General features: G+C 55.1%; 1 protein-coding gene across 1 annotated transcript in view; it reads right to left on the bottom strand.

The window, feature by feature from the left end:
- Positions 1-14,824: 14,824 nt before the first annotated feature.
- TWIST2 (twist family bHLH transcription factor 2) overlaps positions 14,825-22,997 on the bottom strand; it is a 53,412-nt gene continuing 45,239 nt past the window's right edge. The window contains exon 2 of the mRNA XM_052637947.1: positions 14,825-14,923. The gene's annotated coding sequence lies outside the window, so the exon portion shown is untranslated. The remainder of the gene's footprint in view (positions 14,924-22,997) is intronic.

Below are 22,997 nucleotides of genomic sequence, written 5' to 3'. Positions count from 1 at the left end.
ACTGGAGCCCGCCAGGCTCCTCTGCCCACGGAATTCTCCAGGTAAGAATACTGGAATGGGTTGCCATTTCCTTCTCCAGGGGATCTTCCTCATCCAGGGATTGAAAGCACGTCTCCTGCTTGGCTGGTAGGTTCTTTACCACTGAGCCACCTGGGAAGCCCAATCCCTATCATAGATTTCCTCTTCTGTATCTCTATGTCTGCTGTCTGTCTGTCTATCTATCTATTTACTGTTGGAACCATTTCTCTGGAGAACCTTAACTAACACAGAAATTCTACGGCAAATATCAGACTTTGCCTCAAAAGGAGGGGGCAGCTTGATGGGCAGCGTGAGAAGGGCTGACACCGCAGAAGCAAGGGGACAAGGAAGGAGGTGGAGAACACACACCTAGAAAGTACTTCTAAGAGGGGCCTGCGCCTCGCGGGGGGCCCTGGGGAGAAAAGGTGTGACCGGAACTGCTGTGTGTGCCCCAGGACTTGTGTTCACTGGCGTGTGTGCACTTTTCATTCAGCTGTGATTTGTTAGAGCAAATACTCATTGTCTCATGCTGGGAGAAATTAAACAGGAGTCAGTCACCTGATTTGGGCTTCCCAGGTGGTGCGTGTGGTAAAGAACCCGCCTGCCAGTGCAAAAGACAGACGCAGGTTCGATCCCTGGTTCGGGAAGATCCCCTGGAGGAGGGCATGGCAACCCACTCCAGCATTCTTACCTGGAGAATCCCATGGGCAGAGGAGCCTGGCAGGCAACAGTCCATGGGGTTGCAAAGAGTTGGACACAACTGAGTGACTTAGCACAATCAGCAAGTGGAGTGAATATTCACACAGCTGCAGGGAGGCTCTCCCATGAGAGGCTGAGCCCTCTCCTTGGATCAGCAGTCCTGGCTGGCATGCCAGACCAAAACCGAAACAGGCTTGCCACTCAATCAGTTCAATACTTCACTGAGCAGACCCTGTAGGCTGAGCTCCATGGTAGGGCCTGGAGAGCCAGCGGGGAACAAGATAGAGAACGATCAGACCCTCCTGGGGCTTACGCTGCAGTCAGTGAGCAGACAGACAGACAGACAGTGCAGGCAGAAGAAAGATGCAGGCTCTGACCATTGTCCGCTTGGGCATCACGAAGGAGCTTAAATGAAGATTCATAGCTTAGCAGATCAGAAATACAGACCTCGAGGCAGACACCACCATGACACCAACAAGCACAGACTGTGCTTCCAACTTGGAAGGAAAACTTTTGGAAGATCGTGGGGGCTTTTGAAAACGTGCCTTGTTTCATCTCTCACATGAGGAGTGGGGACACCCAAAGTAAGGCAGCGACCAGCTGAAGGTCCACTGTGACTCCACACAAGGTCCCCACACTCGCCCGTCAATCACCACTCTTTCCAACGTCACCATATGCAGAGAGGTGCCTTCTTCACAGTGGAGAGCATCCACTTCATTCTGGTTTACTTTTTAATTAAAATGTTTATTTCGCGACAGCTGCTGATTCCCATGCAGTTGGAAGGAATGATACAGAGACCCCACGTATGCATCACCTAGTCTCCCCCAGTGGTGAAAGCGAAAGTCACTCAGTCATGTCTGACTCTTTGAAATCCCACAGACTATACAATCCATGGAATTCTCCAGGCCAGAATACTGGAGTGGGCAGCCTTCCCCTTCTCCAGGGATCAAACCCAGGTCTCCCGCAGTGCAGGCAGAATCTTTACCAGCTGAGCCACAAGGGAAGCCCAAGAATACTGGAGTGGGTAGTCTATCCCTTCTCCAGGGGATCTTCCTGAACCAGGAATCGAGCTGGGGTCTCCTGCATTGCAGGTGGATTCTTTACCAGCTGAGCTTAAGGCTTCAGTGCAGTATCACGTCCGGGAAACAAACATTGACACGGGCATGCCACAGAGCCTCTCATCACTCAGTCCACATGCCATCACCACGAGGGCCCCTCACCTTGCCGCTTTCCATAAAGCTACACCCACTTCCTTTCTGCCTCCTCTTCCTAACCCCTGGCAACTGCTATTCTGTTCTCCATTTCCATACTTTTGTCATTTCAAGTATGTTACATAAATAGAATTATACAGCATGTCATCTTTTGGAACTGTCTGTTTCACTGACCATCATTCCCTGGAGATCCACCCAGGCTATTGTGTGTATCAGCAGTTCATTCCTGTGTAGTGCCGAGTGATGTTCCGTGCTGTGGGTGGACCACAGCTTAACTACTCACCTGTTGAAGGAAATCCAGGTTGTTGCCAGTTCAGGGCTATTTTCAGTTAACCTGCTATAAACATTCGAGTACAGTTTCTGTGTGAGCCTAAGTTTTTGTTTTCTGGGATAAATGCCCAGGAGTGAAACTGCTGGGTCATATAGTAGTTGCATGTTTAATGTTTTGAGAAACTTCCAAAGTACTTTTCCAGAGCAGCTGTGTCATTTTACATTTCCACGAGCCATGGATAATTCAGTTTCCCCACATCTTCATCAGCATTTGATGTTGTCACTAATGTGTATTTTAGACATTCTGGTAGTTGTGTGGTTATACGTTGGATTGTAATCTGCATTTCTCTGGTGGCTAATGAGGCTGAGCTTATTTCTGTTCTGTGTGTTCTCTCTGGTGAAATGTCTGTGCACATCTTTTGTTCATTTCCTGGCTGAACTGCTTGGTTTTTTCTTACTGTTGAGGTTTAGAAGTTCTTCACGTGCTCTAGATGCCAGCCCTTGGTCAGGTAAGTGGTTTATAACTGTTCTCGTCTGTCATTTGTTTCTGTTATTCTCTTGACACAGTCTTTCACAGCAAATGGTTTTAAATTTTGAAGAAGCTCAGCTTATTAATTTTCCTTTTTTAGGTTGCATTTGAGGTATCAACTCTAAGAACTTTTTGCCAAGCCTAAGATATAAAGTCTTTCTCTGTTTCTTTTCCCCTAAACTTTATGGTTTTAGATTTTACGTTTCCTGTGTGATCTGTTTTAAGTTAATATTTTATAAAGAGAAATACTTAGGCTGAGGTTCATTGTTTTGCCTTTCAATGTCCAGTTGCTACGTTTGTTACAAAGTCTTATCTTTCCTCCACTGAATTGTTTTTGTCCTTTATCAAAAACCAGCTGAGGATATTTGCATGGGTCTATTTCTGTTTTCTCCATTCTATTGCATTGACCTATATGTCTGCCCCTTTGCCAAAATCATAGAATACTGATTACTGACGCTAAACAGTGAGTCTTGGAGCAGGACTGATTGATTCCTTCTACTTTCTTCTGCTGCAAATTATTTTAGCTATTGGTTACTTTGCTCACCACATCAATTTTAGAATAATTTTGTCTCTAGCTATAAAAGTTCCTGCTGGGGTTTTTGTGGGGGTTGCTTTCAACCTATATACTGATTTGAGGAGAATTGGGATCTCAGCTGTGTTGATTCCTACAACCCATAAACCTGGTGTGTCTCTCCATTTATTTAGGTCAGCTTTGGTGTCTTTCACTCACATTGTGTGGTTTTCAGCATGCAAGTCCTGTACATGTGTTGTTAGGTTTATATACCCAAGAATTTCCATTTTAGAGATTAATTGTAAATGGTGTTGTGTTTTAAACTGGGGGGGGGGGGGGTTTGTGTGTTCATTGCTAACATATATAAATGCAATTGATTTTTGTATGTTCAACTTGTATCCTGTTGCCTTGCTGAACGCACACACAAGTCTTCGGAATGAAAAAAAAAATAGACTCCTTAGGATTTTTTACGTAGACAATAAGGTCATCTGCAAATAGCAACAATTTTATTTATTCTTTCCAACTGTATGCATTTTATTTACTTTTCTTGACCTACTGAACTCACTAAAATTTCCAGCTATATGTTAAGTTAGAGTGGTAAGGGTGGCATGTTCTTTATTGAGAAAGTCCCCCTTTCTGAGAAATTTATTTACTTTTATAATGAATTTTTTATCATGGATTTTTAATACTTTCAAATGCTTTTTTATGCATCAGATAATAAAGTCATTTGATTTTTCCTTTTTAGTCTTTTAATATGATGGGTTATATTGAGTAACTTTCTTGCATATCCAGAATAGATCCTACTTGGTCATCAGTTCAGTTCAGTTGCTCAGTCGTGTCCGATTCTTCGTGACCCCATGGACTGCAGCAGGTCAAGCTTCCCTGTCCATCACCAACTCCCAGAGCTTGCTCAAACTCATGTCCGTCAAGTAGGTGATACCATCCAGCCATCTCGTCCTCTGTCATCCCCTTTTCCTCCTGCCCTCAATCTTTCCCAGCATCAGGGTCTTTTCCAATGAGTCAGTTCTTCCTGTCAGGTGGCCAAAGTATTGGAATTTCAGCGTCAGCATCAGTCCTTCCAATGAATATTCAGGACTGATATCCTTTAGGATTGGCAGGTTGGATCACCTTGCAGTCCAAGGGACTCTCAAGAGTCTTCTCCAACACCACAGTTCTAAAGCATCAATTCTTCAGTGCTCAGCTTTCTTTATAGTCCAACTCTCACATCCATATGTGACTATTGGAAAAACCTTGACTAGGCAGACCTTTGTCAGCAAAGTAATGTCTCTGCTTTTTAATATGCTGTCTAGGTTGGTCATAGCCTTTCTTCCAAGAAGCAAGCGTCTTTTAATTTCATGGCTGCAGTCACCATCTGCAGTGATTTTGGAGCCCAAGAGAATAAAGTCTGTCACTGTTTCCATTGTTTTCCCATTTGCTATGAAGTGATGGAACCGGATGCCATGATCTTAGTTTTCTGAGTGTTGAGTTTTGAGCCAGCTTTTTCACTCTCCACTTTCACTTCATCAAGAGGTTCTTTCATTCCTCTTCACTTTCTGTCATACGGTGGTGTCATCTGCATATCTGAGGTTACTGATACTTCTCCCGGCAATCTTGATTCCAGCTGTAGTGTATATTTACTTTTATAAGCTGTTGAACTTATCTGCCAACATTTTGTTCAGGATTTCTGCATCTATATTCGTGAGAGATGTTGGTCTATAGTTTTCTATTTTTGTAATGTCTTTCTCCAGTTTTGGCATCAGGGTGTAACTTCATAGAATGAACGGGAAAGTTTTCCTCCTCTTCTATTTTCTGGAAGAGGGTGTGCAGAATTGGTGATAACTCTTTTTAAACAGTAGAATCCGCAGTGAAGCCACCTGGGCCAGAGAGTCCTATTTCCTATTAGGTGAATTGCAGTATTTTTTTGTCTGAGGAATTTGTCCATTTCATCTAAGCTGGCAAATGTACGTAGAGGTGTTTATAGTATTTGCTCAGTTGTGTCCGACTCTTTGTGACCCCATGGACTGTTGCCCGACAGTCTGCTCGGTCTAACAATACTGGAGTGGGTTGCCATTCCCTTCTCCGGGGATCTTCCCGATCCAGGGATCAAACAAGGATCTCCTGCACTGTAGGAGGATTCTTTACCATCTGAGCTACCAGGGAAGCCCAGGATTTGCTTACTACCCTCTTAATATCGAAAGTCTCTAGAGTAAAATCCTGTTTCCTTATTAGCAATTTTTGTCTTTTTTTTCTGTGCTAGTATTTCTGGAGGAGTGCCAATTTTACCAATTATTTCAGAGCACCATCCCTCCTTTATTCATGAGTTTCTCTACTGCTGTGTTTTGAGTGACGCTGCTTTCTCCTATCTTTATTAATTTCTTACTTCTGCTCGTTCTGAATTCTTTTGTTGTTTTGGGGGTTTTTCAGGCGGGAGTTCAGATGCTGATTTGAGGTTTTTCTTCTTTTCATACCCAAGCCCTTAGTGCTATAAATTTCCCTCTCAACACTGCTTTACCTTTGAATCTGCATTCGGGGGCAGTTTCTGTTTGTTCTCAGTGCTCTTCATGTCCCTGTTATCTTTCTCCTGCTGCCTGTGGGTTACTTGGACGTGTTTTCGGAATCCCGTTTTCATTTTGTTCTGGCCACAGAGTAACACAAATTTAAGGTGCACACACGTCAGGGGTGGCTCGTGTTTACAGCTTCTCACGGATGTGTCTCCCTCTCCACTCAGCTCCAAGTCACCAGTCCTTAAACCCCTCAGTGTGATCTGGGACAGCAGGGGTCCATCTGGGGGTCTCAGATCCATGTAGACAGGCTCTTTTATTCACCTACCCATTTCGAGAGGTTTCTGCATCATGTAAACCCATGCAGCCCACGTTGTCCTGAGTCTCCAAATACCCTCAGGCTGCAAGCCGCTGCCACACTCTGTGTCTTGGGGCCCCATTTCCACCTCCATTTTAGCCTGTCAATTTCTCAGCATCTCGTTTGCTCTTCCCTGCTTTTAAGAAGATTTTAAAAGACTTTTTCCCCAGCCCATTGGTTATCAGCAGGAATTTCGTTTGAGTCACCAAGTTCATCATGTTCCTGGAAGTCGAAGTGTCAAACTGCCTTGTAAAGCACCTTCTGGATGGTGGCTTGTGTAGCCAGGAAGAGAGGTTCGTTTTCATCGCCTCTAGAGAAGGGTTGTCCTTGCTTGGCTTCCCCGGCAAAGCACAGTCTGAGACGACACATTTTTGCCCAAGTGGCTTATTCCATAAAGTTTCCAGGGAACGAGAGACGGGGGCACTGGGTCAAGGAAGCCGGGGAGGAGGGGAAACTGAGCCAAGGGTACCTGGCTGTGCTGGGGGAGCGGTGGACAGGGGGCTCCATGCTGCCGAGGGCCTGCTGAGCAGAGCCGTCCTCCCAAGCCGTGCAAGAGGAATGTGTCTCCTCCGGCTCGTGTCCTGTGGGTCGAGTGTTGCCCTGGGGGTGTGTGAACTCCCTCCTGTGCATTTGAAAGCACGAACCAGAAGGGACCAGGGGTCCAGGATGAGTGGCTGGGAGCCACGGGGCAGAGGCTGAGAAATATCTGAGCCCTGAGGTCACGCAGTCTGGACAGGGTTCCACACAGCTCATCTCTCCGCAGAACTGGAGAAGAGCTGGGTCAGGAGGATGCAGGATTCCCAGGTGGTAAAGAGCTCTCACCTGCTGCTGCAGGAGACATAAGAGAGGCAGGTTTGACCCCTGGGTCTGGAAGATCCCCAGGGACAAGGGCAAACCACTCCAGTGTTCTTGCCTGGAGACTCCTATGGATGGAGGAGCCTGGCGGGCTGCGGCTCAAAGCATCGCCAAGAGTCAGACACGACAGGAAGGACCTAGCCTGCTCGCAGGGGGAAGTGAGCGAGGCCCTGAGAGACGTCTGGACCTCAGAACGCACGGTCTGGAAGGTGAGGACAGCAAGGATCAGATGGCCCCTCTCTCTACTTGCTCCTGGCGTGGGGCGGTCATCCCTGCTTCTCTCCAGGGCTCCCCCGCCAGCCGGCTCTCTCTCCTCCCTCATAGGTCCGGCCCCTTTCTCTCTCCGGCTTCTTTGGGGACTGAAGTCTTCGCACCTTCATCCCAGCTGTGACTCTAGAGATGTAGGCTTATGGCCTCAGCTCCCACTGCCACCAAGGCATGCCTGAATCCCAGTTCCCAGGAGGATGCTGCTTGGCCCATCTTCTTGACCACGGCCACCCAGGCCACATGCCCTTGGCATCTGAGCAGCCAGCTGCACTTTGTCCAGCGTCCACCCTGTTACAGATAGCCTGGGCGGGGAACGGGGGCAGGGACCTCGGTGGCTGCACAGAGGGATGGCTCTTTGCTCAGAGGAGCTGTGGGCAGGAAGGCGCTATCAACACAGAAGACACCAAGGAGAAGGCAGGGAGCTTTCATTTTGGTTTTTATTAATTCTCACAACTCCCCACGCAGACAGTGGGAGGAACCGGGTCTGCAGGGTCAGCAGATCCTCTGATGAACAGAATGTGCAACTCTTTCCAGCGTGATTAGTTTTGCTTTTTTTTTTTATCTGTGAATTGTTGGGTCAATTCCCAACATCATGAAGAGCCAGGCTTTGTTCATCTTGGCGTCCAAATGATGTTTTCGAAATCGGAACTAAAATAAAGCAATAACAAGACGAAAGAAGCAACATCCTGTTTTATGGAGGGTCTGATTTATAAAAAAAAAAAAAATACGTGAGAAAAAACACTCTGTGTGCAGAGTAAATATTTACCCACCCCTACCCCCCCCGCCCCCCCCCCCCCCCCACTGTTGGGAGATCGAGTATCTGACCAGGACATGAGAAGACGAGTCTCAGGATGGACACATCACCCCCTCCCCCTCCCCGAGGCCTTGGCATGACTCACTGGTCACGTTGCCTGGTACCATGCAGTCCCCACCCTCCTGAGGGCTGCGGCAGACAGAATGTCACCACAGACGGAGAAGAGCTCAATGAGGCACAGGTTGTGGGGACCTTGACCCCGAGAGGCTGTGCATTTTCAGCAGGTCAGCTGAGGGTGAGAGTCGTCTGCCTTCCTATTCGCAGACCTGGGTTCATGACCTGGTCCTGAGATCAGGGTGCTGGAGGCCCTCCTGGAGGTTCTTCCAGTCCCTGGGTGTTGAGAAGGTGGGTGTCAACACAGCCCCCCAGAGTCTGCAGTGAGAGCACGTGTCTGGGCTGCCCTTCCCAGGAGACGGGCCCCATGTTGTCACATTTATGTCCCCAGGAGGTCTGCGGATCGCAGCTGGTCTCCAGGACCCCTACCTCGCAGACGGGAAACGGGGAAAACAGGCTCTTTGCTGTCGTTGTTTTTTTGTGTTGTGTTTCATCAAATCAGAGACGGGTCTCCTGGTTCTTTCTGCTTCTATGCGCACAGGCCCCTCCGGGCCTGGGCAGGCGTGAGGGCACCCCTCACACTCCCCTGGATCCCCACCCGTCACCCTGGCTGTGGCGCTGTCTCCCAGGGGTCATCGTGAAGGTCACTATTTGGTGGTGGGTTATGATGAGGCCAGTATGTCCAAAAGGCTTTTTTTTCATCTTGTAAAATTCTGAAACCGTGACAACTGTTGGCAAACGATGGCTTCACTTCCATTTTGGCGGAGTTTTGAGCACGCTATTAGGGCTGCTTGCATTGTAAGGGGACAGGGAGCTCTGCTCAGAAGGGGGAGGCGACGCGGACTGTGCCCTGGTCTCACTCCGGGGGAAGGACGGGGTTTGGGGTGAGGCTGGGGCAGCGTTCAGGCACGCTGCTCCCCTGTCATAGCTGCTGAATCTTCGGGTCCCCTCTCTGCACCCCGCACTCTGCCCTGAAGGGCGACTGTCCCCAGTAGGAGCCCCGGGCTTCACCGAGCCTCCTTCCTGTCCCTTCTGGGACCCACGGGTGTTTTCCTGAAGCATCCAGGTTCCCAGGTGATGGGGCCCTGCAGGGACCATGCACCGGGGGGCACTCGTCTGGGGGGGCTGTTTGCTGAAGGGCTCCCCTTAGAAGCCCAAGGATTGGAACCCCATGGGGTAAGGTGGCTCAGAGGAGGCCCATCCTGCCGGCACCTTCTCTGGGAGCTACCACGAGCACCTGCTCCAATCACTGGCCGCTCAGAGCCAGGGGAGATGGGCGGCCACGTGGCTACCTCCCCTGTGTCCGTTCCTGGGCCCTGAGGCCAGGCACCATCCCGGCCGCCCTGAGGACCTGGCCCTCCCGGGCACAGCGCTGCTCCTGGAGCCATTCTCCTGTGGTTTCTTTGACCTTCTTGAGCTTAGCTGGGGCTCCTCCGGGAAAGCACCCGTCCTCCAAAGTGCCTTCTCCCAAGGCTCTTATTCTGAGCTCATTCAGATGTCTGACTAAGCCAAGGGTCTCTCGGCCTCTGCCTCCCCCCAGCACCCACGAGTCACTCTGCAAGACCTCCTGGGGGGACCAGGCGGGTGGAGGAGGGGCTGTCTCCCCTGCCTGTCCCCTCCCCGGCTGAAACTTCACTCTCTGCTGGTTTGAGAACCGGAGACTCAGCCCACTGGCTCAGCTGAGCTTCCGCTGACCACGCACTCAGTGTTTTGAAACAGATACTGAAGAACCGTGGGGAGCCGGGGTCGTGCAGAGAAAACCTTCTCCCCGACTTTCTCCGCGGAGGGGGTGGGAATAGGCACGTGTGAAGGGAGACCCAGCCTCCCTCCCGCTTGGTCCCCGCCCCAAAACCCATCACCTGGTTAAAAGACAAACTGGAGAGACACACAAAACTCATGCCGTGGGGTCAGCAGAGCATGGCGGTGCCCCGGGTCTGCTCACTCCAGGACCCTACGGGCAGCCTATGGACAGGGAGCCGAGGCTGGGGACGGTTCTACGCAGACGGCCTGGCCGGTTGTCACAAAGCCCCACGAGAAAGGCAGCAGTGGGGTTTTGTCCCCATTTTATCCCCATTCCACAGCTGGGGAGACTGAGGCCTCAAAGCCAGTCCCCGACGGCGACTGCCTGCGTTGCTCCGGGACGCCGTGTGGCGCTGCAAACAACAGCTGTGGGCCCACCAAGTGGAGAGAGGAGGCACCAGTGAAAACGGAGCTGGAGCCACCCCTGTCTCTGGGGCCCCAGCTGTTCGCGCCTTGGTGGGCAGGCTGTGTCCTCTAAGGCTCGGGGCGGGGGGCACCTTATTCAGGCCAGGGAGGGTCAGGCCTCCACGCCCTCCTCTGTCCTCTAGTCCCAAGCCTGGAGCACGAGGGCCGACGGCCAGCCCCGGGCCTGGGGCGGCTGCACCCTGCAGGGAGCACAGACAGCCCCCCACTTCCTGGGTCAGGACGCCCACCCGCCCGACGGCAGCCGCCTCCCCCGGACTGGGCGCTCAGAGCTCCGGTTGCCTCTCACTCAACCTGCTGCCTTCCCAGCAGGTGATGTGGGTTGCGTAGCAATGCCGGGAAAAACTCACACGCCTCGGTGAAGCACGCAGACTGGTGCTGATGCCAGCCAGCGAGAAGTGAGTGCTGAGCGCAGCTGGGCACCTGAAGCCCACTGAGGAACCCAAGATGGGTCCCTGTCCACTCACAGGGGGACACTGTCACCCAGGCCACACCAAGGGGTGCTCTGGGAGGGGCCTTCCCCTTGAGCGTGACACGGGGAGTCCGGAAGGTGTGGAGCGGGGAGGGGCTGGGTGCTCGACCACCCCTGTGGTCAGAACACCTGCTGACCTTTTCTCTTTACATATTAGTGGGTGCGGCAGCCAAAGCCTTATCAGAGGGGTCCCCAGCCCAAGTCCACCTGGCGCCAATTCTGAGCCTCTCTTTCCATGAATGATGTCTGGAGACTTCTTGGCCTGGAATGTCTCAGTGAGCAGAGCTGGACCACGGCGTGGGAAGCAAGACACATCCAACATCCAGCCCAGAGAGAAGGCTGGGAGCACCACAGCTCAGCCCTTCCAGCAACACTGAGGAGCCAGAGTCCCTAGAAACTCGGCACCCGCCAGCTCTGTTCACGCACGCGCGAGAGCGGAAGTGTCCACCGAAGGGGACACATTTACAGCAAAATCTAGAACAGCAGGGATGTCGGGACTTCAGAGCTTCCATCTCCTTCTTGCCCCTGTGATACGGTGTCTCAGGACTCTGGTAAGCTCATCTATAAATGCCCTGGGGTTTTATCGTTCCCCGAGAAGACGTGCCCAATCCGCCACATCCCAGTTGGAAACACCTTGTGTAAAAACACCCCAAGGTGGCCTCAGGCCTGGTGGTAAGGGACCTGCAGTTGCAGCGGGCCACCTCCCTCCCACTCCCTGGGCACGCTGGGCGCTGGGGAGCACTGAGTTTCTATGGCCCCTGCAGTCCCGCAGTTTCCTCCCTTGAATCAAACCTTGATCTTTGAAGCCCCAAGTTTTGTAGATTTACACTGGCCTGAAGGGACCGGGAAAGGACTCAGTGAGGCCGGGAGTCTCCTCAGCAGCTCTGAACACAGCAGAGAAGCGTCGGATTGCTCACCCCTCTGGCTGCCCCTCGGAAGGGACTCCCACACCGCAGCAAACTTTGCAAAGACTCCTGAGGTCAGAAGGGCTACAGGGTAGGCCCCGGCTGGGAGCGGGGTTACAGCTTCTGCCCCCTCCCCACTGCCCAAGGGGGCTTTGTAAAGTAGGGGCTCAGACTGTGAAGGATTTGTGCCTGTATTCAGGTTTATTTTATTTTTCACTCTAAGCAGGACATTTTGCTTTGAAGGGAGAGGTGACCGCAGAACCAGAGGCCAGAGAGGCTGGCCACATACCCGCAGTGGAGCGGACACTCACCAAGAGCTAGAGGGCCTCTCTTCCGGGCAGTGAGCTTGCTGTCGGCCGGGCAGCCTGGCTCAACTGCTAATGGTGATGTCTACTTTCAGTCGGGAGGAGTCCAGCGGGTTCTTCTCCTTGCATGAGACCTGACGCGGTGCTGGGAGAACGAGCTGCCTAGACGGCCTGCTCCAGCTGTTGCTAAGTGGAACCCGGAAGTGTAGCAGTTTTATCCAGAGCCTTTTGTGATGTGTATTCAGGGCCCCCTAGAAGGGTCCCCTTGGCTTTGTCAGTTCCAGAGACCCAGATGGACACCACTTGTGCTATTGAAAGATGCTTCTCATGGCCTAGGTATTACTCCTCTTCCCACATTTCCATGGAAAACTTGTGGATGGCAATGTTAATTGAAGAAACTCTACCTGATTAGGTAGAGGGAGGGAGACATAGATAGGTGAGCCCTCAGACAACAGTAGGTAGAGAGTGGTTATCAAACCGCTAACTGGGGTATCGCTATTCTCATCACTGGACCTGGAGAGGTGGGCTTCCTCTGAGCATGTGTCCACACAGGGGAGGGATCCAGGGGCAACGAGTCGGGTTTCGTGGGTCCCGGGATATGGCCTGGGTTCTCTCCTTGGACTTTGGCCTCGGGGTCTCCTGACTCTCTGGTGTGGGTACCTGTGTGCCCACCTGCACGGGCACTCCTTGTTCCTTGCCCCCTCTGCGGTCACCCCTGGCCAGGCCCTCTGCCCTGGGCTTGGGCGTGGGAGGCTCACAGGGCCTGTTCACTGGACGTAGAGACAGAGGGGCTGGTCAGTCTGCAGGGAAGCAAGACACCCCTCCAGCTCGAGGAGGAGGGGGCATGGACTTTGCGATTCGGAAATCAAGAACGTTCTCTATGGCCACCCCATCCGTAAGTTTTCGATGATTTGATCTGGCATTCCCTCTAATCAGCCCCTGGAGGACGACCGTGACCTTTGCAGTCTTCATGACCTCCAAAGGCCTCGGGGACCCTGCGGGACAGCACAGGACATGGCGGGACTTCATTGCCAAGATAGCAGCTCTGCCCTCCAAGGTCTCAGCAGGAAGCCCAGGTGCGTGCACGTGTATGTGTAGGCATCTGTCTGTGTTTGCTGTATGCAGCGGCCCCTGGGGCTCGTGCTGCAGGGCACCGCACCAAGGTCACTTCTAGGAGCCAGCAAAGTGATGGAAGTTAACAGACTGGCATTTCTGGAGCGCCTGCCTTTCTTGTGGGCTCGGGAACAGGAGTAAAGACTGAGGTGAGAAGGTTCAGGGTCCACCACGTTCTGGCACAGACCCCACTCTCCAGAACCCTGTCTGGAGGCGGCACGGGGTCTGCATGGCCTCTCACCCATGGACAGCTCCATCCAGCTGACCTAGGTACCAGCTGTCCCCCACGAGCTATGCTTCTGGAGCCTCAGGGTGGTGAGCAGGTGACTTGCAGCTCCCCGGCTGGAAACCCTTTACCTGGGCGTCACCCCAGCTGCTACTGATGCCCGCAGACACAGTAAGGAGGCCAGCAGGTGGGGAGTGGGACTTCCTGTCCCGCGTGGAGCGTGTCTGCACCGTCCCCCTGCCTGCCCGGGCCAGAGTCTCCTTGGCCACAGACTGGAGCCTCCGTGGGGCCTCTGCCCCAGGGCTCCCTCCTTACCTGCACACGCAGGCGTCGTACCCTCACCCTCGCCCAGCTGCACAGACCGGGCTTCAGGGGATGGGACAGCTGCGGCGAGCGGGTCAGCTGCCATAGAATTCGTCATCAGGGAGACTGAAGGCACACAGAGCAGACAGTGACCCACCAGGAGATAAATGTAAGTGAGCCCAGAGGCCGTGTCCGGCGGAAGCAAGGAATTCCACCCGGGAAGGCTCTGCCGGGCTGGCCCTGGCTGGCACTGACCTCAGACCGTAGGGGTAGGACATAGGATGGGTGGCTGACGGGGGCCGGGGGTAGCAGACGGGCACATGGAGGGGCTGAGGCCAGCAGACCTGGGCCCGCTGAACATGCTCAACCACATCAGCGCTGGTGCTTCTAGAAAGTTCTAGGGTCACGCACAGCCTAACACGTCTCACATCCCTGCTGATCCCCTTTAAAGTGACGCGATTGTTATTTTTGCAGCTGGTTCCAAGTTTCTCAAGCCGGGCGCATGCTGCAGTGTAGAGAAAAGAGACGGGAGACGGGGGCTGCAGGGACGTATTTATTGTTCCTGGGAGGGGCGCGGTATACACAGCCACACTGCAATCACTGAGCTTGTTAAAGACATCTCAATAAATAAAACAAATAGGCAACATATACACTGGAACAGAAAATATTAAAAAAAAGGTTAGCTGAGTGAATCACAGAGGAAGAGAAAGGGGAGAGGTGAGGGTTCCAGGCTAACTCGAGACAGCCATGCAGAGGCTGGGGCTGGGGCTGGGGGGTGTAGCTCGAGGTTCCTTTGTTAAGAGCCTTGGTCCAGTTGAAACAGAATGTACAGGAAGGCATTTCTGGTTTATTTTTTAAAAAATATACACTAAAAAAAAGCACTTAAAGGGAAATACAAAATAAAATCCTCGTAAATGTGTTCCTGAATTCAGCGATCTTCAGAATCAATCCCCGCCCCCTCAAAAAATAAAAATAAAAAAAAAACAGAACCCAGGGTTGGGTCTATGAACACTCTCAAACAGCGGCGAGGATGGCACCGTGAGCTATCCAGCGAGATGGACTGTGAGAGATGGACCGGCGAGATGGACCGTGAGCGCCACTTCCTGGAGGGGGCGCGTCTTGGGGGCGGAGGCCGCGTGGTCCAGGGGGGCTGCCGCTGGGCCCTTGTCTGGACTCCGTGCGGGAGCGCCGAGGTGATGCGGTGGGGGGGCTTCCTGGAGGTCGCTGGGTTTCAGACGCTGCAGACTCGGACGTTCCCCGATGCCAGTTGTACTCAGCCCCGCAAGAGTCTGGAAGACAAGGCACAGGGACGTTGAGAAGCTGCTGCAGCCCTCGTGTTCCAGGGCCACGTGGCCGTTTCAGCCTGTGGCCTCCCCGCGACAGGACGTGACAGCTGTGAGCTGCTCTGATACCTGCCTGCCCCATCCTCCCGGCAGGAGCTGGACAGTCAGCCGTGGTCAGGTCCACCGGGCACCTGCAGGCCGCTGCCCCCAGGGACCCAAGCCCGGCCCAGAGGGCTCCCTGTGTCCCCACCTCCACACTCGGCTGCCACTCCCAGACCCCAGGGCCGGATGCCCCGCCTCCCGCGCCCACCAGAGCCTCGGCCCGCACAGCACCCCGCAGGCCGCTGCCGCCCCACGGAGGAGCTGCCCCTAGGTGGGCTCCCGTGGACAAAAGCGGTGCCCCCTGGCAAGGGAAGGGGGTTAGGGTGAGGTCACTGTTGGGGCTGCAGGGTCACAGTGAGAGCAAAGCCAGCCGTGGTGGGGGGCGGGGAGTGAGGATGAAGAGCAACGGGGCAGCCGTGGAGTCGGGGCTGGCAAAGGGAGGTGACTGTTTAAACCCAAGCTTCTTACAAAACGCGCTTATTTACTTACGCTGCTTGGGTCTTAGCTGCAGCGCGCGAGCTCAGCAGTGGTGGGTGAGCTTAGTTGCCCCCTGGCCTGGGGGATCTTAGTTTCCCGACCAGGGACTGAAACTGAGTCCCCTGCATTGCAAGGCGGATTCTAAACCAGCGGACCACCAGGTCAGTCCTTAAACCTGTGCTTCTGAAATAACCATACATTCACAGACAGCTGCAAAAAAAATGTATAGGGAGGTCCCACGTATATCTCACTGGGTTCCCCTACTCTTATCACCTTGCACTAGTCAAGTGAGGCGTCTCAACCAGAAGAGGGGCCTGGCCGTGGCTGGCGGGCTGACTCACACTTCACTCGTGCGTGTGTGTGTGTGTGTGTGCGCACGCACGTGTGTGTGTGTGTGTGTGTGTGGTCTGATCCGCTGGGCAGTGGGCAGCAGCAGCAGGGAAGTGCCCCGCCCTCCCCTGGAGCCTGGGCTCCACACTGAGGCCCTGTAGCTCAGGGGGCTCTGGGACCCTTGACTGTATCCAGACAAACCCCTGCAAGCGTGAAGACCCTGCCTCCCTGAACCCCAGCGCCTGGAGACACACACGCACTCCTTTTTTCCAAGTTCTGAGCACTCCAAATATGTCAGCCGTTTAAAGTGGTCCTGGGCAGAAAGTCAAAGGCTGCTCTCTCAGAGAATGTGGTTGTAATTAGATAATTAATAAGGGGGGCAGCTAGAGAAAGCTAAATGGAAGCCTTCCTCCGCGGGAGGAAGTCATTACAACAGGTTTTGATATATGAGCCTCGCCAGCCCTCCAAGGGGAAACGGCATCATCCGTGGAAGCCAGGACGGCAGGGCCGCCCTGAGCAGTGTGGGTTTCGGGGTTCGCTCTGCACGCCCGTGGGGCCCGGGGCTCAGGCGAGAGCAAGCGGCAGGTTCATTAGTTTTCCTGGCTGAGGGCCCCTGGGCCCGCCCCCTTGATGTCACCCTGACCCTGGCCGGGTCTGCTGACGTGGGCGGCGCTCTCAGCCACAAATGTGAGACAGCTGGGGCCCCGACTGCCTCCTGCGTGGGACAGCCACCTGAAACTGTGTGTGTGCGTCCTGCGCACAGCTCAGCCGGCCTCAGTCTGCCCGGTCCAGAAGGGGGGCAGGTGGAGAGGCCAGGCGGCGGCTGGACTGAGAGGGTGGCTGCCCTCTTCTCTCACCCAGGCCAGGCCACAGGGCACTGAGAAGCAGCGGAGGGTCTTACTCCAATCTGTGTCCCGAGGGCTTGACACGGGGAGGGGCGCCCCAAGAGTTCTCCAGAAATAGAGGCAGGCGGGCTTAAGGGGGAAGCGCTCATTCTAGGGTCTTCCGTTCACTCACTGATCCCCACCCACACATCCCTCCACCCATGCTGTTCCCTTCCTTCCTCCCTCTCTCCCTCCCATCCTCTCTTCCTTCCTTCTATCCACCCATCCATCCACCACCATCCACTCACCATCCATCCATCTACCATCCACACAACATCCATCCATCCACCATCCATCCACCCATCCATCCACCACCATCCACTCACCATCCATTCCTCCATCCACCCACCATCCATCCACCATCCATCCATCTACCATCCACACAACATCCATCCATCCACCCACCATCCATCCACCATCCACCATCCACCCACCATCCATCCATCCACCATCCACCCACCATCCATCCACCCACCATCCATCCACCCACCATCCATCCACCATCCACCATCCACCCACCATCCATCCACCATCCATCCACCCATCCATCCACCACCATCCACTCACCATCCATTCCTCCATCCACCCACCATCCATCCACCATCCATCCATCTACCATCCACACAACATCCATCCATCCACCCACCATCCATCCACCATCCACCATCCACCCACCATCCATCCATCCACCATCCACCCACCATCCATCCACCCACCATCCATCCACCCACCATCCATCCACCATCCACCATCCACCCACCATCCATCCACCCACCATCCACCCATCCACCATACATCCACCCACCATCCATCCATCCATCATCCATCCACCATCCACCCACCATCCATCCATCCACCATACATCCACCCACCATCCATCATCCATCCATCCACCATCCACCCACCATCCATCCATCCACCATCCATCCACCATCCACCCATCCACCATACATCCACCCACCATCCGTCATCCATCCATCCATCATCCACCCACCATCCATCCATCCACCATACATCCACCCACCATCCATCATCCATCCATCCACCATCCACCCACCATCCATCCATCCACCATCCATCCACCCACCATCCACCCACCATCCACCCACCATCCATCCATTCACCCACCATCCATCCATCCATCATCCATCCACCATCCACCCACCATCCACCATCCACCCACCATCCACCACCATCCATCTACCATCCATCATCCATCCATCCACCATCCATCCACCCACCATCCACCCACCATCCATCCATCCACCATCCATCCACCATCCACCCACCATCCACCACCATCCATCTACCATCCATCCATCCATCCATCCATCATCCTTCTCTCCTCCCTTCCATCCACTCTCCCTTCCATCTATCCCCCCATCCACCCACTATCCATCCATCCACCCTTCCACTCATCCATCCATCCACACGTCCATCTATCCATCCCTCTTTCCAACAGGCACTGGGCGCCTTTCATGTGCCAAGAATGCTGCTAGTTGTTTAAAAAGCCCAGGCATGGATCCAAGAAGTCCATCAAGGGAGAAGAAAGGTGCTGATAAACAACTAGAGCTCAGCATAGACAATGGCAACATTTTTACAGGAAGTGCAGCTAAGACTCTGCAACCAGAAGGAAAGGGACAAAATACCCTGACTTTTGTCAGGGCTGCCAAAAAAGGGTGCCAGAGGGACACTGAAGGGTAGAAGGGGGGTCAGGAGACCAGGAGCTGCTTTCTGAAGTCCAGGGCTCTGGCTGTGGGCCGCAGCACAGAGCAGACGTCCAGGGCCCTGCCCCAGCTCCCACTGCCCCTTCCGAGTGAAAAGTAGAGGCCCCTTCACCTCCATAGACCCCGGCACCCACGGAAGGGGCCAGGCTGCTCTCGCTGGCACAGCTCTTCCTTCCTCCCACTCGCTGCACCTAAAACAAAGACCCTCAACTCCTGGGCTCCCACGGACACTGGGGTGGGGGTGGGGGTGCCAGGGGAGATGGGCAGGAATGGGCCCAGTGGCGGAAACGCTGACAGCTGCCCCCCACCCTGGCGGGTCTCACCCAGTCTGTGCAGGTCGGTCCTCCTGCCTCTGGGGTCTGTCTAGCACTGCCCTTCAGCTGAGGCCCTCTGGCCCCTCACCGAGCCTGGACCCAGCCTCTGACTGTCTGAACACAGCTCCCAAGAGTGGTTTGGAGGGAGAGAACCAACAAAATGCGCCATCAATACAGGTAGAAAACAAATGACGATTCATAACAGGGGACTGAGGGCCATAGAGCGGAAACGGCCTTGCTGAGCAACATACACATGCACACATGCACGCACACGCATGCACACGCACGCACATGCATGTGCATGCACACACACGCGCACACGCATGCACACACGCACGCATGCACACACGCGCATGCACACACATGCACGCACGCGCGCACACACACACACACAGCCCCATGAACAGGGACCAAACCCTCAAACAAGCGGAAATTATCATCTTGGGAGAAGCCAGCAGAGTGTGTGAAGATGAAACAGGGACACTCTGCTTTGAAAGAGAAGGAGCAACAGGAGACAAGGGAAGAGCTCCAGGAAACCACGGAAAGAATAGAAGCAAAATAGCAAAACAGACACTGACGAGAAACCATTCCTTAACTGGAGACTGACCCCTGGAGTCTCCCAGCATCTCAGCCAAAAGACGAGGCATGTGCAAAGGAGGGAGCGGACGCAATCACACACGAGATCCAGAGGGGAGGGTCCCGCGCTCAGGAAAGACCGGGGGCATCAGGTTAGAAGGAACACCCAGCTCTGGAAAGGACACCGAACGAGACAAGCAACCGAGCCCCAGCACACAGAAAGTTCTGGATCCTAAGACTGGAGAGAAGCTCCCACAGGCCTCCAGATGCAAGAAGACCCGGCCGGCCGGGGGTGACGGCCCCCGTGCTCACACTACTTGCTAACTGACCATCCCAGGACGCCCAGAGGTTGGATGGAGAAGGGTGGGGTCCCTGGAGCTGCTCCCCGAGAATCTGCAGACCCCCAGGAAGGAAAAGAAACCTGAGGCACTGAAGTCCTCAGCAAGCGCCCCTCTCGGATGCCACTTCCGGGAAACACTGCCAGGAAACGCCTCCCATCCGGATGAAGAGCAGCCTGGGCTCTGTCTCCACAGGCACAGGGACAACTGGCCCAACAGTCTCCCCACTGCAAACCAGAAAGGCAGACAAGATGCTGTGTGCAACGCTCTTGTAATCCTGGGAGGGCTGGGCACTGCCTTTTCTCCAGCCAGGTCCCTAGGGTCTAGTGTGGCACCTGGCATGCAGTAGGTGCTCAATAAATACCTGCTGAAAAGGGGTCCAGTGAAGAAATCGGACTGACAGCAGAGGAGACGGTCAGCCAGGAGTGGTGCTGCTCAGCCGCTCAGCCGTGTCCAACTCTTGGGGACCCCACGGACCGCAGCACGCCAGGCCTCCCTGTCCATCGCCAACTCCAGAGTCTACCCAATCTCACGTCCATTGAGTCGGTGATCCCATCCAACCATCTCGTCCTCTGTCATCCCCTTCTCTTTACACCTTCAATCTGTCCCAGCATCAGGGTCTTTTCAAATGAGTCAGCTCTTCGCCATCAGGTGGCCAAAGTATTGGAGTTTCTGCTTCAGCATCACTCCTTCTCATAAATATTCAGGACTGATCTCCTTTCAGACCGACTGGTTTGATCTCCTTCCTGTCCAAGAGACTCTCAAGAGCCTTCCCCAGTGCCACAGTTTGAAAGCCCAGGTATGTTGGTCGCCCAGGTGTGACATTCCGTGCTCCGTGCAGCGCCCTCTCGACATAAAGCGCTTGGACTCCCGAGCATCCTAAGCATCTCTCCTCCAGACCAGCCGCGGTGGCACCAGCACACGGAAGCCTGTGAGAAGTGCAGAGGGCAGGCCTCACCCCAAGCCGAGGACTCAGCATCTGCACTCAGGCAAAACTGCTGCTCTTTGGAGAGAGTCTCGAGCAGGGAGAACTGGGTGTGGGGTGCCCAGCCCCTATCACCTGCATCCCTATTCAGAGATTAGACCACGGTTGGGATGGGCAGAGGCGTGCCAGGGGCACATGGCTGGGTGGAGAGCAAGAATTTGGGCATCACGATGCTCCCTGTTGGGGGTGGGGCCCACTGTGGGCAGCCAGGCCTCGAGGTTGTGCCCACCGCTGAAATCCTGCCTGAGAGTTCCAGACCCAGAGACGCCCGGGGCCCACCTGCGACACCCAGTGGACACAGCCATGCAGCCAACCTGTGTCCAGCTGTGACTGTACCTCGATGATCACCCACCTGAACAGGCGGGCAGCAGGGGTGCCAGTGACAGGCCCCCGTGGGAGTCTGAGGGTCACCCACTGATCTGGCCGGGTTCTCTTCTTCCCGCTGGGTAAGGCCTCTAAGAGATCCTGGGGCCCTGGGTGCAGCAGGCTCTGCACACCTCCTTGCCTGCTCCTGGCCAGACTGGGATGGGCAGGGTCAGTGCCCAGGGCGGCGTGTCCGCCCAAGGCCGTCTCTGTGACACGTTTGTCCAGGGACGAGAGGCGACAGGGGCTCTGCTTCCACGGGCGAGAATGGGAAGCCGGGGCTCCAGGCACCGAGCTCCTATCTGGCCTGGCTAACAGGAAAGCGCGCAGGCGGTAAACAGCACCGCCCCTTTGGGGGCGGGGCCGAGGCCCGCAGGCACGGGGTGGGCTCCCCTGGACCATCGGAGAGGCCGGGGTCCGGCAGCCCTTGTTGGGTGCTGGGCGGGCGAGGGTGGCTCAGAGGCGGGGTGTCCTGCCTTTCAGGCCCCGTCCTCCCTGCGACCTGTGGGCACCTCTCCGGGCTGGAAGGCCAGCGGGGCGGAAGCGTAGAGAAACAGCCATGCCGAATGACAAAACGGACCTGATCCCGCGGCTGTTTGGGAACCCACGCCTCGCAGGCCAGGAACGGCCGGAAGCCACTCTCTGCAGGTCCTCCGCTATTAACCGCGCCTCGACTTTCAGAGACGCTTAAGGACACATTCCTGTGAGATGATGGTGGGCCAAGGAGGAGCAAAAGCAAAGCCTGCTTCCTCTCCCAGCAAATGGAAATCGAAAAGCGCCCGGCCTGTGAGCACCGCGCTGTTACCAGCTTCCCTGAACGCATCCCGCTCCCTCTCCCTGTCCTCCCTGCCCTTCAAGGGGCTGTAAGTGGCCCCTGAACCAGGCAGTGGCTCTAAGAGGCAGGACTGGTCTCTCTCTGCAGGCCCCTGGGCGCTTTGTCAGAGAGGGGGACAGAGGCCGTGGCCACGTGAGTCTCCATAGCCCAGCCATCAGCCAGTTCGCAGTATACGGGGCCAGAGCTAAGACCCCAAGTTTCTCTGCTGGGGGCCGGCCCATCCCCCCGGACAGGCCTGCTCACTCCGGATTGGCTGGGTTGGCGGGATCCCCTGACCACACCTCGAAGCTCTTAGGACTCCTGGCAGGAATAGGGGCTTCTACTCCTCTGCAGAGAAGCTTGGGCCCTGGCCACTCTGCTCAGCTCTGCTGGGACCACAAAGATTCCAGGATCTGTATGTCCAGCTCCAGAGTGACACTCAGGACCGCCGCTCTGACCCCAGCGCGGGCTGTGGGCTCCAGACGGACCGTGCCCGTCTGTGCTGGTGGCCTCGGACCCTCCGGGGACTCTCTGTCCCCTCTCAGCCTCCCAGACAAGCCCCCAGCTTGCAGACCCCATTTGCCTGGGGCCCCTGCCCTGCTCAGGGTCTGGGGTCAGTGGGAGGGTGAAAAGGGGTGAGGACCCGTCTCTCCAAACTCTGGGACTCAGACGACTGAGCCCAGCCCGTCCACCACCCGTGAGAAAGAGGATTGCCCTCTGGAATGGCCGTATTTGTGATGCCAGGGCACTTCTATGGCGCCCTGGTGGCTTGCAGGCGAGCTGTTGGCCTTGCTCCTGCAGGCAGCGAGAACTTCACATCCACTTAGAACCGGAGCTGGCGTATGGTCTCTCTCTCTGTCTCTCCCCCTCATCCTCTCCCTGGACTTGGCCTCAGTGACTCAGGCTGACTGAGTCTGGAGTGGCCTGTCTGCCAAGGGGAGATCGCCCTGAGAACAGGCTGAGGAGGGGGCGAGCTTGCCTCTGGGAGCCCCGGCAGCTCCCTCCTGCTGGCTGCTTCCCAGCATCCAGGCCTGGAGAGGCCCACCCTGTGGAGCCCACCCCGGCGGCCCGCGCCTCTGCAGGGCCAGCCCAGCTCCCCCGGGAGCTACAGCAGGAAGGCCCCAGGTCCCCGCCGACCCACCCTCAGCGCTACCCCGTGCAGCCTGCCTC

Source organism: Budorcas taxicolor, chromosome 3, assembly GCF_023091745.1.
Source record: "Budorcas taxicolor isolate Tak-1 chromosome 3, Takin1.1, whole genome shotgun sequence".
In the NCBI taxonomy this organism is placed as follows: Eukaryota; Metazoa; Chordata; class Mammalia; order Artiodactyla; family Bovidae; genus Budorcas; species Budorcas taxicolor.
Note: the sequence above shows the minus strand (reverse complement) of the source record. Positions and strands in the feature narration are given on the sequence as shown.